At 43.5% G+C, this 10,671-nt stretch overlaps 1 long non-coding RNA gene across 1 annotated transcript; it reads right to left on the reverse strand.

Annotated features, from left to right (window-relative positions):
• LOC110395174 lies at positions 675 to 7,354 on the reverse strand. The gene is made up of 4 exons (XR_002436211.1): positions 6,863 to 7,354; positions 5,742 to 5,821; positions 3,919 to 4,173; positions 675 to 1,075 (listed from the first exon to the last, which is right to left on the reverse strand). It is a non-coding gene; the product is annotated as an uncharacterized LOC110395174 (long non-coding RNA).

The raw sequence follows: 10,671 nt of genomic DNA on the forward strand, positions 1-10,671 counted from the left end.
TCCCTGAGAGCCAGATTAACGTTTGAATCTCAGGTGCTGGTGAGGGAAGAGAGAGAGGACACAGCTCTTCATCCTCCTTGCTCTGCTCATGTATTGTATTTTAGCAAGAAAAAGAATTCTGGATTAAGAATGAGTGGCGGGATCGTTCCAATATATTTAAAGGCTCTTGTTAAAAATTTGCTTAAAACTTGTTTATTTCTTTAATATGGGCATTTACTACTTCAGCTGAGTTACTTTAAAGGCTACTTACAGTTTGCTGAGTGACAGAAGACATTCCTGTATTTTTCTGCCTATTAGACAAAGCTCTTGCAGAGCCACTGATTTTCACCCTTTTAGCAAGTATAGCCCTCATCTTAAAAACAGGAAGTGGGAGCACAAATAAAGGCTCACTGCAGCTAATAATGAAGACAGCAATAAAATCCAAAAATCTTCCCTGGCTTTGTTTCTGCTCTGCCCAACAGGCCATGCTTCTTCCTTGGATGCAGAAATAAATTTCCAATTTTCAAACCTTGCACAAACCTCAATTTTCTGTTTTGATTCTAGCATTACAATCCTTTGCTCTTTCTTGCAGTGTGCATATTAAAGGATCTGCCACTGCCAGCTGACTGCAAACCCAGCTGGAACACGCCATGCCAAGAAATTAACTGAAAACTTTTCTGGAGAACCACTGAAACTACATGAAGCTTCAGAAGGAATTCCCATCAAATCTGGTGATTTGGTTTTGAATGTTAATTTAGGAAAAACAAATGCATGATTCTGCCTCTCCCAGTAAGATGATTTCTGTATTTGAAGGGTTTCCAACAACTCCCAGACTGTCATTACCAAAACAAAATATGGTATAAATGAATCAAACCATTTATTAATGGGTGACAAGAAAGATCCACTTATGAGTAAGACCAGAACAAACCCTTCCAGAGATCTGCTCTTCATCTTGCCAACATTCTCGTCCTGCGATTCCTCCTTTTTGTTCAGCACCAAAGAGGAGGTTGGTGGAAGCTGACCCCGCAGGGAGCAGGACCTCAGCACTTTGTCCCTGATGTTCACTGAGGTGGCTCTGCAAAGTTTTCTGTGCTAACTGTGAAGAAAAACAGAAAGAAAATAAAATCAGTGCAAATACTGGAAACTAGCGTGAGCATATGAATTTAGTGGAAAACGAAGAGAGAATATAAATGAACCCTAACTGCAATGCTTCATAGGATGCAATAGCTACAGGTAAGATGGATTTACATTCTGTTTTTTCACAATGTAATAGGGATTCTCAAGTTCTAAAAGAGATAAGCAAACCAGGCTTTCAACTCTCCCATCTTGGAGCATTACTGTTTAAAGTGAAATGCTTATTGACCCTAATGAGGTTAATGCAAAAGGGGTCTGGGTATTTGCATACCAATTTCTGAGCCTCCAAAAGAAACACTGTGTCTGAGAATGACACCCAACAGAACGTCTGTGTTCTGGAAGCATCATTACTTAGCAAAATGACGTATCACTTCACATTTGTTTTGTTCAGTTTTAAATGATTTTTGCAAATCATTTAAAAACACCAAGGGGGCTTGCTTTGTAGAAGTTTAAGTCTTGTTCTAGGTTCTCTGCTACAACATATAATTAACTTGAGAAAAGAACTTACACTTATGTAGTGATGGCCAGTGTGAGTGCTTTCTTTCCTAGACAAGATATATCAGGACAGGAACACTTGAACATTAGAGTATAAACAAATCTGTAAATGATCAGACATGAAAAGAAATCCACCCAATTTTCTGAAAATCCTTAACTGTCCATTGCAGAGTATACGGCTATTGTCTCCAGTGGCCAGAGCAGGATAATATAATAATAACAGCAATAATAAATAAAATAGAGAGAATACTCCTTGCACTATGTAGATTGTATGTTATTTTACGATGTACAACAAGGCCAAGTGCACAGTGTTGCACTTGGGTCTGGACAATCCCAGATGTAAATACAGATGGGGAGAATTCCTTCAGAGCAGCCCCGCTGAGGAGGACCTGGTGTTCCTGGTGATGAAAAGTTGGCTGTGAGCTCACATAGTGTGAGCTTTTAGCCCAGAAAGCCAACTATATCCTGAGCTGCATCAACAGAGAGGTGGCCAGCAGGGTGAGGGAGGTGATTGTTCCCCTCTGCTCTGCCCTTGTGAGGTCCCATCTGCAGTACTGCATCCAGACCTGGGGCCACCAGCACAGAAAGGCATGGAGCTGTTGGAACACGTCCAGAAGAGGGCCACTGAGATGATCAGAGGTCTGGAGCACCTCTCCTGTGAAGACAGACTGAGAGAGTTGGGCTTGTTCAGCCTGGAGAAGAGAAGGCTGCAGGGAGACCTCATTGTGGCCTTCCATTACTTGAGGGGTACTTATAATCAAGAGGGGAACCAACTTTTTACATGGTTTGGTAAATATAGAATGAAGGAAAATGGTTTTATAATGAAAGGGGGAAGATTTGGATTAGATATTAGGGAGACATTGTTTACTCTAAGGATGGTGAGGTACTGGAACAGCCTGCTCTCAGAAGTTGTGGATGCTCCATCCCTGGATGAATTCAGTGCCAGGTTGGATTGGGCCCTGTGCGTGATGTAGAGGGACACAACGCTGTCCATGGCAAGGGGGTTGGAACTAGATGGACTTTGAGGTCCCTTTCAACCCAAGCCATTCTATGATTCTATTCTATGCCTACCTTTTCTTATTTTCTCATAATATTCAGAAGGTGAAAAGACAGCATAATGTGCACATAAAATAAATTGAATTAATCTGGCAAACAGACTCAGTAGCGGATCACTTTTGATCTGGTGCTTACATGAGAAAAAAGCTAGCTCTGAGTCACAATACAAATCTTTGTTTTACATTTATGTGTGCAGAAACGGTCAGTAAAGCCCACGTCAAAGTTTATACCTCTGTTTAAGTCCAATTTATCACAACTTAACACCACTTTCAGTATTTTGCTGAATCAGGAGTTGGATGCAGTGCTCCCATGGACAGGCAGCCATATGCCATGTGTGCTGTGGTATACAATGGTTAATTTCCCAGGGGAAAGTAAATCTTGCATAAGTTTCTCTTCATCAGGCCTTTTATTAGACACTGCTCGATCCGAGTCCCAGGAGAGCATGATTTCCTTGGCTTTAATGGCATGCATACTCCTAGAAAATATAGAAATTGTCTGGACATGCCAGTGCTAGTGGCAATACCAAATCCAGCAGCTACCTACATCCCTGCTTGCATGTTTGTTATCAAATAATCAATAAAAATAAATGAAGAAAATGGATGTATCTGCACCTGGAATTACCTGCTGTATCTCACGCCTGCCTTTCCTGGCTGCTCACTATGCACCAGCCCCTTTCCTTCCACGATCTTCTCCACGTACCGGGATGTGGTATGGAAAGCAGCAGCTTACTGCTATAGCAGGAGCAGACGTGTGCACTGGTGTTCCCATGCCATTGCCTTGCCCACCTGCAACAACGCTACACAGAGCACTTATTAAAGTCTCAGTGTGTTGCGTGTGGCCTGGTACGTCCCTGAGCCAGAGGAAGGGGTCTAGCTGGAAAGGACCCTGCTGCTGAGTGGGATACCAAGTGTCCCCACAAGGAATAGCAGGCTGGTGCATGAGTGAGCCTGTCCAAGTGCCTGGAAGGCTGCTGGGAAGCAGGCCACTGCAGTGGGCTGTGCTTGGTTTCCTTCTGCTTCTGCCCCAGCCAGATTTTCCCCTCTCCCTCTTTCTCACCTTTTCTAGTCTTAATTCACCAGATATTCTCTTAATGGGTTGGCACCTGGTGGAAATCAAGCACAAATTAACATGTTCCTTCTAATTGATGTACCAACTACTTCAGCTTCCTCCCTGTGAACACTGTGCTCCTGCTTATCCATTACTGTTTGTATTTCACATGAGGGACAACCAAACCTGACCTCAAATGGACATCACCTGCAATCTGTTCTCCTTGAAATGCCGTCCTCCCAGGGGCACTCTCCCCTTACCACTGGAGAAGAGGCAGCTGCCACTGCTGTAAGATGTACTGATTGGAGACTTGCTGACTTCTGGGACCAAGTTGTCCTCTTCCAACATTGTCTTTCCCTTCTCTCTCATCATATGCGTGCAGAAAGATTTTCTAGCCAAGACTTTTCCCATCATATTCCCATGTAGCTATGCCAGCTATGTTGACAGATGCATGCCAGAACCCTACAGTATCAGAGACAAAATTATAACCAGTTTAGTCCCTGCTGGTTTATTTTTTATCTTCACATTCAGAGAGTGATTTCGCTTCTTACTTTTCAGTCTCCCTTCTCTCTCTTTTTTTCTTTTCTTCCCCATGCATTCCCAATGCAATCCCAGCATTGTTGCCTGGGATGCCCCAGGGTGAAGAAAATGAAACACACACCATGGTAGCTGTTGTTGCTCTCTCTGATACCTTATTTGAACATAGGACAGCATTTGAAAAACATTTCTTTCATCAGTATTGGCTACTTCAGTTGTTCCCTGTGCCATCACCTCTCCCTGTTTGTGTATGACCCTCTGCACAGAGAAACCAATGTCAGTAGAAAAAGAAACTGCCTGTGGAATCACCCCTGCCTGCTTTTTTCCAGGCTGAGACACTTCTTCCATTGCCATTAAGTTACATTTTTAAATACGAAACAAATAGAACATCTTCTCCTCTGGAGTTCCTTTAGGAACAAGATATGTTTTGTAGCAGAAGAGCTTTCAGTATCTTCTAGCTGGTATCTGTCCATCTGCAAATATATACATGTTTTTATTTTGTTTAATGCCCTAATTAATTTCTAGAGGAGGAAAGCAAGAGGGACATACAAATATCAACACATAACAATGAACCTCACACTGCAAAGAAGGTCAAGGTAGTGGACCAGATAGGTTTCTTTACTCCCATCTCAAACATTTCTGACCTAAGACACCATAAAAAATGAAACTGCTTAATGTCTACTGATTGTGAAGATAGCTGTCTTTAAAATTGCACAATATGAATTTGTAAAAGAGTAACAAATTAAACTGTGCACACTGCAGGAAATTATCAATCTGCTTTACCAAGGAAGAAAAATAAAACAAGCAAGCCATCTATGTCTAACACACTGTAGTGAGAGAATTGTCATCATCTTTGGGTTTTTATAAAAGAAATAAATATAAAAAGACAAGTAATTTTCTCACCTAATTTTCCTGTAGAACTGATAATTAAGTGTTGGATGCATCACCGGCACACATTTGTGATAGTTGATGTAGTGTCTCTGCATATTTAGAAGCTAAAAATCTTCCCTTATGCTAGAGTAAAAATATCTACTTTATGGCCTTACTATCTATTTCATGGCATTTTATCTCCTTCAAGTAATAATCCAGCTTTTATTTTTTAAAAGTTGCCATCAATGAAAATTCCCCTATCTTTTGAATCTTTTATACATCTAGGACCTCACTGAAAAGCAATTACTGCATATATTGTAAAACAAGTTTAAATATATTGACAAAGCCTTAAGATGCTACCATACGTATTTAAAAAAATCTACCAATTAAAAAAATTGGTTCCGACACAGAGTCAAAATTTGGAAGATAAGACCTCGGATTGGGATGGAAGTTCTTAGTTCAGCCATTAATTTTACTTCACCTTGTGACATTTTGCACATCCTTTAACTTATGTTTTTATGTGTGAAGTAATGAAAATGAAGCTAAGACAACCCCAGACACAGAAAAGGCATCATCACATATGAGGGAAGAGTTTGTTGACTTTCTCACTAGCATGTACTTACATACGCTCTACGTGCGGTTCATTTCTCATGCAGCAGCTTGGCAATATTGTACCACAGAGCCAAATCTTTTTGGCCAAGAGCTATGCAAAAGGAATATGGACAGATTAAATTTAAAGATACCCCAACTAAAGGTAGGCAGTCAGAGCCTTTGACCAAGAGAATAAAGACCTTTGGAGTTAAGTGAACGTCTTTGTACATGGCCCTTCCTTTTTTAGCAGCTGTCACCATCTCTGCTTTGCTGTTCATAGAGTGAAAAAGAGGTACAAATGTTGTTGGGTTCTAAACCTGTGAGCAAGAACCACCACAATACAAAACAAGGACTGATCATATGACCATGCCCCTCTTCTTGGAAACGTGTCCAGGATTTCCAGGTGCCTGATAGAAACCAACAGCTAGAAGCAGAGACAAGGATTTTAGAGACCTGGCTATGCCTGCACAGCCAACCAGATGCCCTCAGAAAGCAGCAGGATGGCTGTACTCCACTCTCTTACCCACAGATTCTCTCCTCACAGGATTTTCCACTGCAGTAATGCCACAGGACAGAGGTAGGAGATCTCAAACCTTCTTTTGACTTCCTGAACCCATCCTTGTTTTACCGAGTGCCCAGATTCACTCCAACCACTTACTTTGTCTGGTACAAAGCAGTTGTGAGTGTCAGAAGATGGGGCTGGAGGCGTCCCCTCCTTCTCATGGGAGAAAGGGGACCTCTTGAGAACATCTCCAGCTGGGAAATCATAGACTCGGCTTCTGCACTTTCTGCTTTCAGTGAGAAATAGATGAGAAATGAGATATATTCTCTAATTCACCTAACCAGCTGCTTGCATGATACCTCAGCACCTGCTGAAGGACATCTTTCTTGCCCCTGCCTAGGGGAGCTCCTGGCAGCCTGATGCCTCCCAGAAGAAGCCTAGCCGCTTCACCTACTTTACAGCATAAAACCCTCCAAATGAGTGTTCTTCCTCAGCCTAAAGTACTCCAGATGCCCCAGAGCTCTCTTCTGCCCCTCCTCAGACAAGTGTCCCCTGCAGAGACCTAACCAGAGGCTCTGGCTTGTACCACCACTGCTGAACCAAGAACCAGGGAGAAAAATAAGCTGGGGTTAACACTGGGTGAGGAGGTACCTTCAAAGGGCCAGCAGCTGGATCTGAGGAGAGGTGATCAGGTTAGAGCGGGAGTAGGTGTAAATGGCATCGTTAGCACCCAATGTGACAGGACACAGCATCCCACCTGGAAGTGAATCCCCAGTGCAATCCACCTGAGGAAGTCCCTGACATCCCATTCCTACTGATGAATTCAGCTGTGGCTGTTGCCCCAAAGGAAGAACACGCTGTTATATCACAGTATGTCTGGGACTCACCTCTGACTGCATGGACAGACAGGACAGAAAATGCTGTTTCCATGCTCACAAAAGGTCCAATGACTGGCTGCAGGTTTGGTGCAGTAGCACCCTGAGCTGCCCTGCCTGTTTTCAGGCTGAGGTTCCCCATCCCTGTGGTGCTGGCAGAGGTGAAGGCAGAAAGGCGGTTTCTAAATTTAGAAACTGCCCAGAAATGTTGGCTTGAGTCTCACTGCAGGGACCCTAATTATTTCAGTGCATTGCTTGTAGGCAGACACCTTTCATTTGGTTTCACTCATTTTGGTAAAAAAAAAAAAAAAAAAAAAGCAAAAGACACACTTCCAACCCCAGAGGTGACTTTAAAATAAATTATGTTTAAACTGAAACCAAGTGCTTGCACAGCATTTTTCTCAGCATGAAACTTGTTTTGGGTTAAACCATTGGAAGTTCCCACAGTACAGGAGGCTTTGAAGGGTGCACACTCACTACCCACGACACTGCGAATTTTGGTGCTAGCCCACAGTAACTACTGTGCCAGGTAAACAGTAGAGCACAGTTAGCAAAACTTCTGTCATGTACCACATCCATCATATGTAAAAATGCTGCATGATCATCCTGCGGATGTATAGCTCCCTGAGCATGGCTAGTCCCATCCCGCCTGCCCAGTCCTGCCCTTCCTGTCACTGAACCCAATGGCAGTGTCATGGTGGCCAAGTGTAGGTGGGCACAAAGCCTTGGTAGCAACGTGATAGCCTTCTGGTATTTTCAGGACCAACATAACCCCTTACACATCAAAATAATATGTTTAAAACACATGAAAGGCTTGTTATTTTTATCAGGTAGATACAAGTAGTTCCAGCTTTCTCCTTTCTGCACCTTCCCTTTTTCCCCACCTCTGTTGGGTAACAACCCATAAGATACATGACATTTATCACAGCAGTTCCCATCCCTTCACTTGACAATTAGAAATGCCCTATGGGAGGGCTGAAGGTCTGATATTTGTGTTTGTATTTTTGAGTTTCAGCACTTCTGTAACCCTTCGTTACCACTGGTATGGCCAAAAGTCAGCACTCACCTCATGAGAGCAACACATTCACATCGCTACCATGCATTATCTTCTCAGTCGAATGAAAAGGAGCTGGGGCTTGCAGTCTTGCTTGCGTGAAGAAGCACCTCCATCAGTATCTTCTGGTCAGCTGATGACCAGTCACACACCACCAAGGAATGTCAATGTCTCCTTCTTCCTGCAAGAGAGATGACAGAATGGGGCAGAGATGAAATGTGCTGCTTCTTTGCCAATGGACAGCTAGACCAGATTCTTCTTGTAGAAAAGCCAGGTTGAGCTACTGCTTATGAAAACGTGTCCTGGCCCCACTTCCAGACAAATAATAATAATCTATCTTTTTTTCACATCTGGCATAATTTTACGCATTATAACATCACTGCACTGGTATTTGCTCATCACCACCACTTATTTTGAAGTACAACATGGGCATACCATGCTCAAGTTAATCAGGACAGCCAGAATTCAAGTAAATGGTGAGTTACTGCAGAATTAAGATGAAATGACGCAAATTATGATGACCTTATCCTGGTCCTAGTGTTGATAGAGCTACTATGATTAGTATTTCTCAAAGCACTTGCAGAATAAATAATTAAAACAACAGCAGGTTCTGATTTGCTTAGACATTTCTGCAAACAATAAAGCATCAACAATTGTGCAGAAAACTTGTTGTATTTTGGTGTACTTGATTTCTGAATATCAGGTTAGGTTCCTTGCTTCCTGCAGTCCCCCCAGCACTGCCATCACCACTAGTTGCAAGAGAGGAGGTTTCACAGGCAGTGGCATTCCCCTGCAGAGGCTGCAGCACCACGCTGCCCAGAGGCACAGCGTGTTGATTGAAGCATGCCCTCTATGTGTCATGTGTCAAGGATGATATGTCACCAAACTGTCCTTGCATCTCTGCACAAGGTGTTGAGATAACACTAGCAAATTGTGGTCTCATGACAGGTTTCTAGAATCTGGTATAACAAATCACTATAAGTTCACTCTGTATTAGTGTAGATGTCTATTACTAATGCATAACAAACCTGGAATCAGTGCAAGGAAAGGATTTCCAGTGTAAGTTTACAATGAAGTAGAAACACAGAACTGACACCAGCACAAATTCCAAGTGAGTTTACTCTGCACTGTGCAAGGGCAGAGTGCAATATTTATGATAAATTAAGAAAACAAACTATTAAGAAAACTAAGCTTCCCTTCCTTCTGTCTGTGAAGGAGCAACTAAATACTGGCTATATTGATTTGCTACTTGCAATTGCTGGATAATCATGCTGAGAGCAAGATGTGATCTGTGGCTTGTCAGCAGACCAGTTACCGCATGTACTCACAGCTCACACCAGCTGCTGACTGGCGTCACCTGATGGAACCCCATGCTTTCTTGCCCCTCTTTCTCCATGCTCAGTGACTGGATGGACATTTCTTCCCAAACCCTTCAAGACAGCCTACACCCGTATTAAGTGCTAGCACAGCACACGTGGCCCTGTTGCACTGAAGCTCCCACCCGTTCCAGCCTGGTCGCTCCATGCAGCCAGTGTTGCACAGGGGTCCTCAGCTCAGAAGCAAACAGCCAGAGATGCTGATTTGAGGGGAGAATGCTGTTACTTTCAGTTTTAATGTTTTGCCATTGCTGTTTTGAATAGCTTTTCAAGCTTGCCTTAATAGGCAAGCTTTTATTTAACATATTTGACGTGGGGTGATATTTATTTTAACAAGAGGATTTTGGCAGACAGGTGAAAGAGAGATTCCTCCAACTCAATTCCTGATTCCTGGAAAGATAGAGAAGATGCCTTGCTCTGAGTTGGTGTCTAACTTCAGCATGGGTTGTTCCTGACTCACTGGACATCACCAGGCATTCAACCTGCTGTTTACCAGACAGACAAGCAGTGGAGAGCTTCATAGGGCCAAACCGCGCAAGAGATAAAGGCCAGGTACAAATATCCCTGTCTTCCTTCTCCCTCTCTGCAGCTCTCCAGCCTTTGTACTGTGAGGCCTGACCCAAAGGAGCCAGGACTATCTCACCCAGGGGCCTGGTGACCACACTGCTGTAGCCTACACCAGGCTGCATGGGGTGAGCTGACACCTACGCTCCGCACACTTCCGCAGGAAGGCGAGTGCGTTTTCACGACCTTGAAAATGAAGAAAAGAAATGTTTCTTTCTAGCAGTGATAGTTTCACAAAGAAGTGGCAGTCTTGGAGCATCAATGCTGCAGCTCCAGTCTGAATATCAGCCCAGAAAACCACTGCCCTTTCACATCACTGCATCCAGATAACCTCAGCAGGCTCATCCCACTCTCCACCTCAGTCCTGCTTGTTGCATCAAGGTCAGGAAAGCCTTTGTAAACCTGTGTGACACGACCATGGGTAGCTCTGCAAGTGCCTGGATCTTGGCGAAGCATTGGAGCTGGGCCTGCAGCATGCTTTTGGTCAGGGTTACAGGATGGCAGCAAAGCAAGGACCTGAAGGTCCTGACAACTGGTGCAACCACATGCTGTCCTGCCAGACATCCTCATGCTTTGCTGAAAAAGATGGGG

Source organism: Numida meleagris, chromosome 2 (assembly GCF_002078875.1).
Source record: "Numida meleagris isolate 19003 breed g44 Domestic line chromosome 2, NumMel1.0, whole genome shotgun sequence".
NCBI lineage: Eukaryota > Metazoa > Chordata > Aves > Galliformes > Numididae > Numida > Numida meleagris.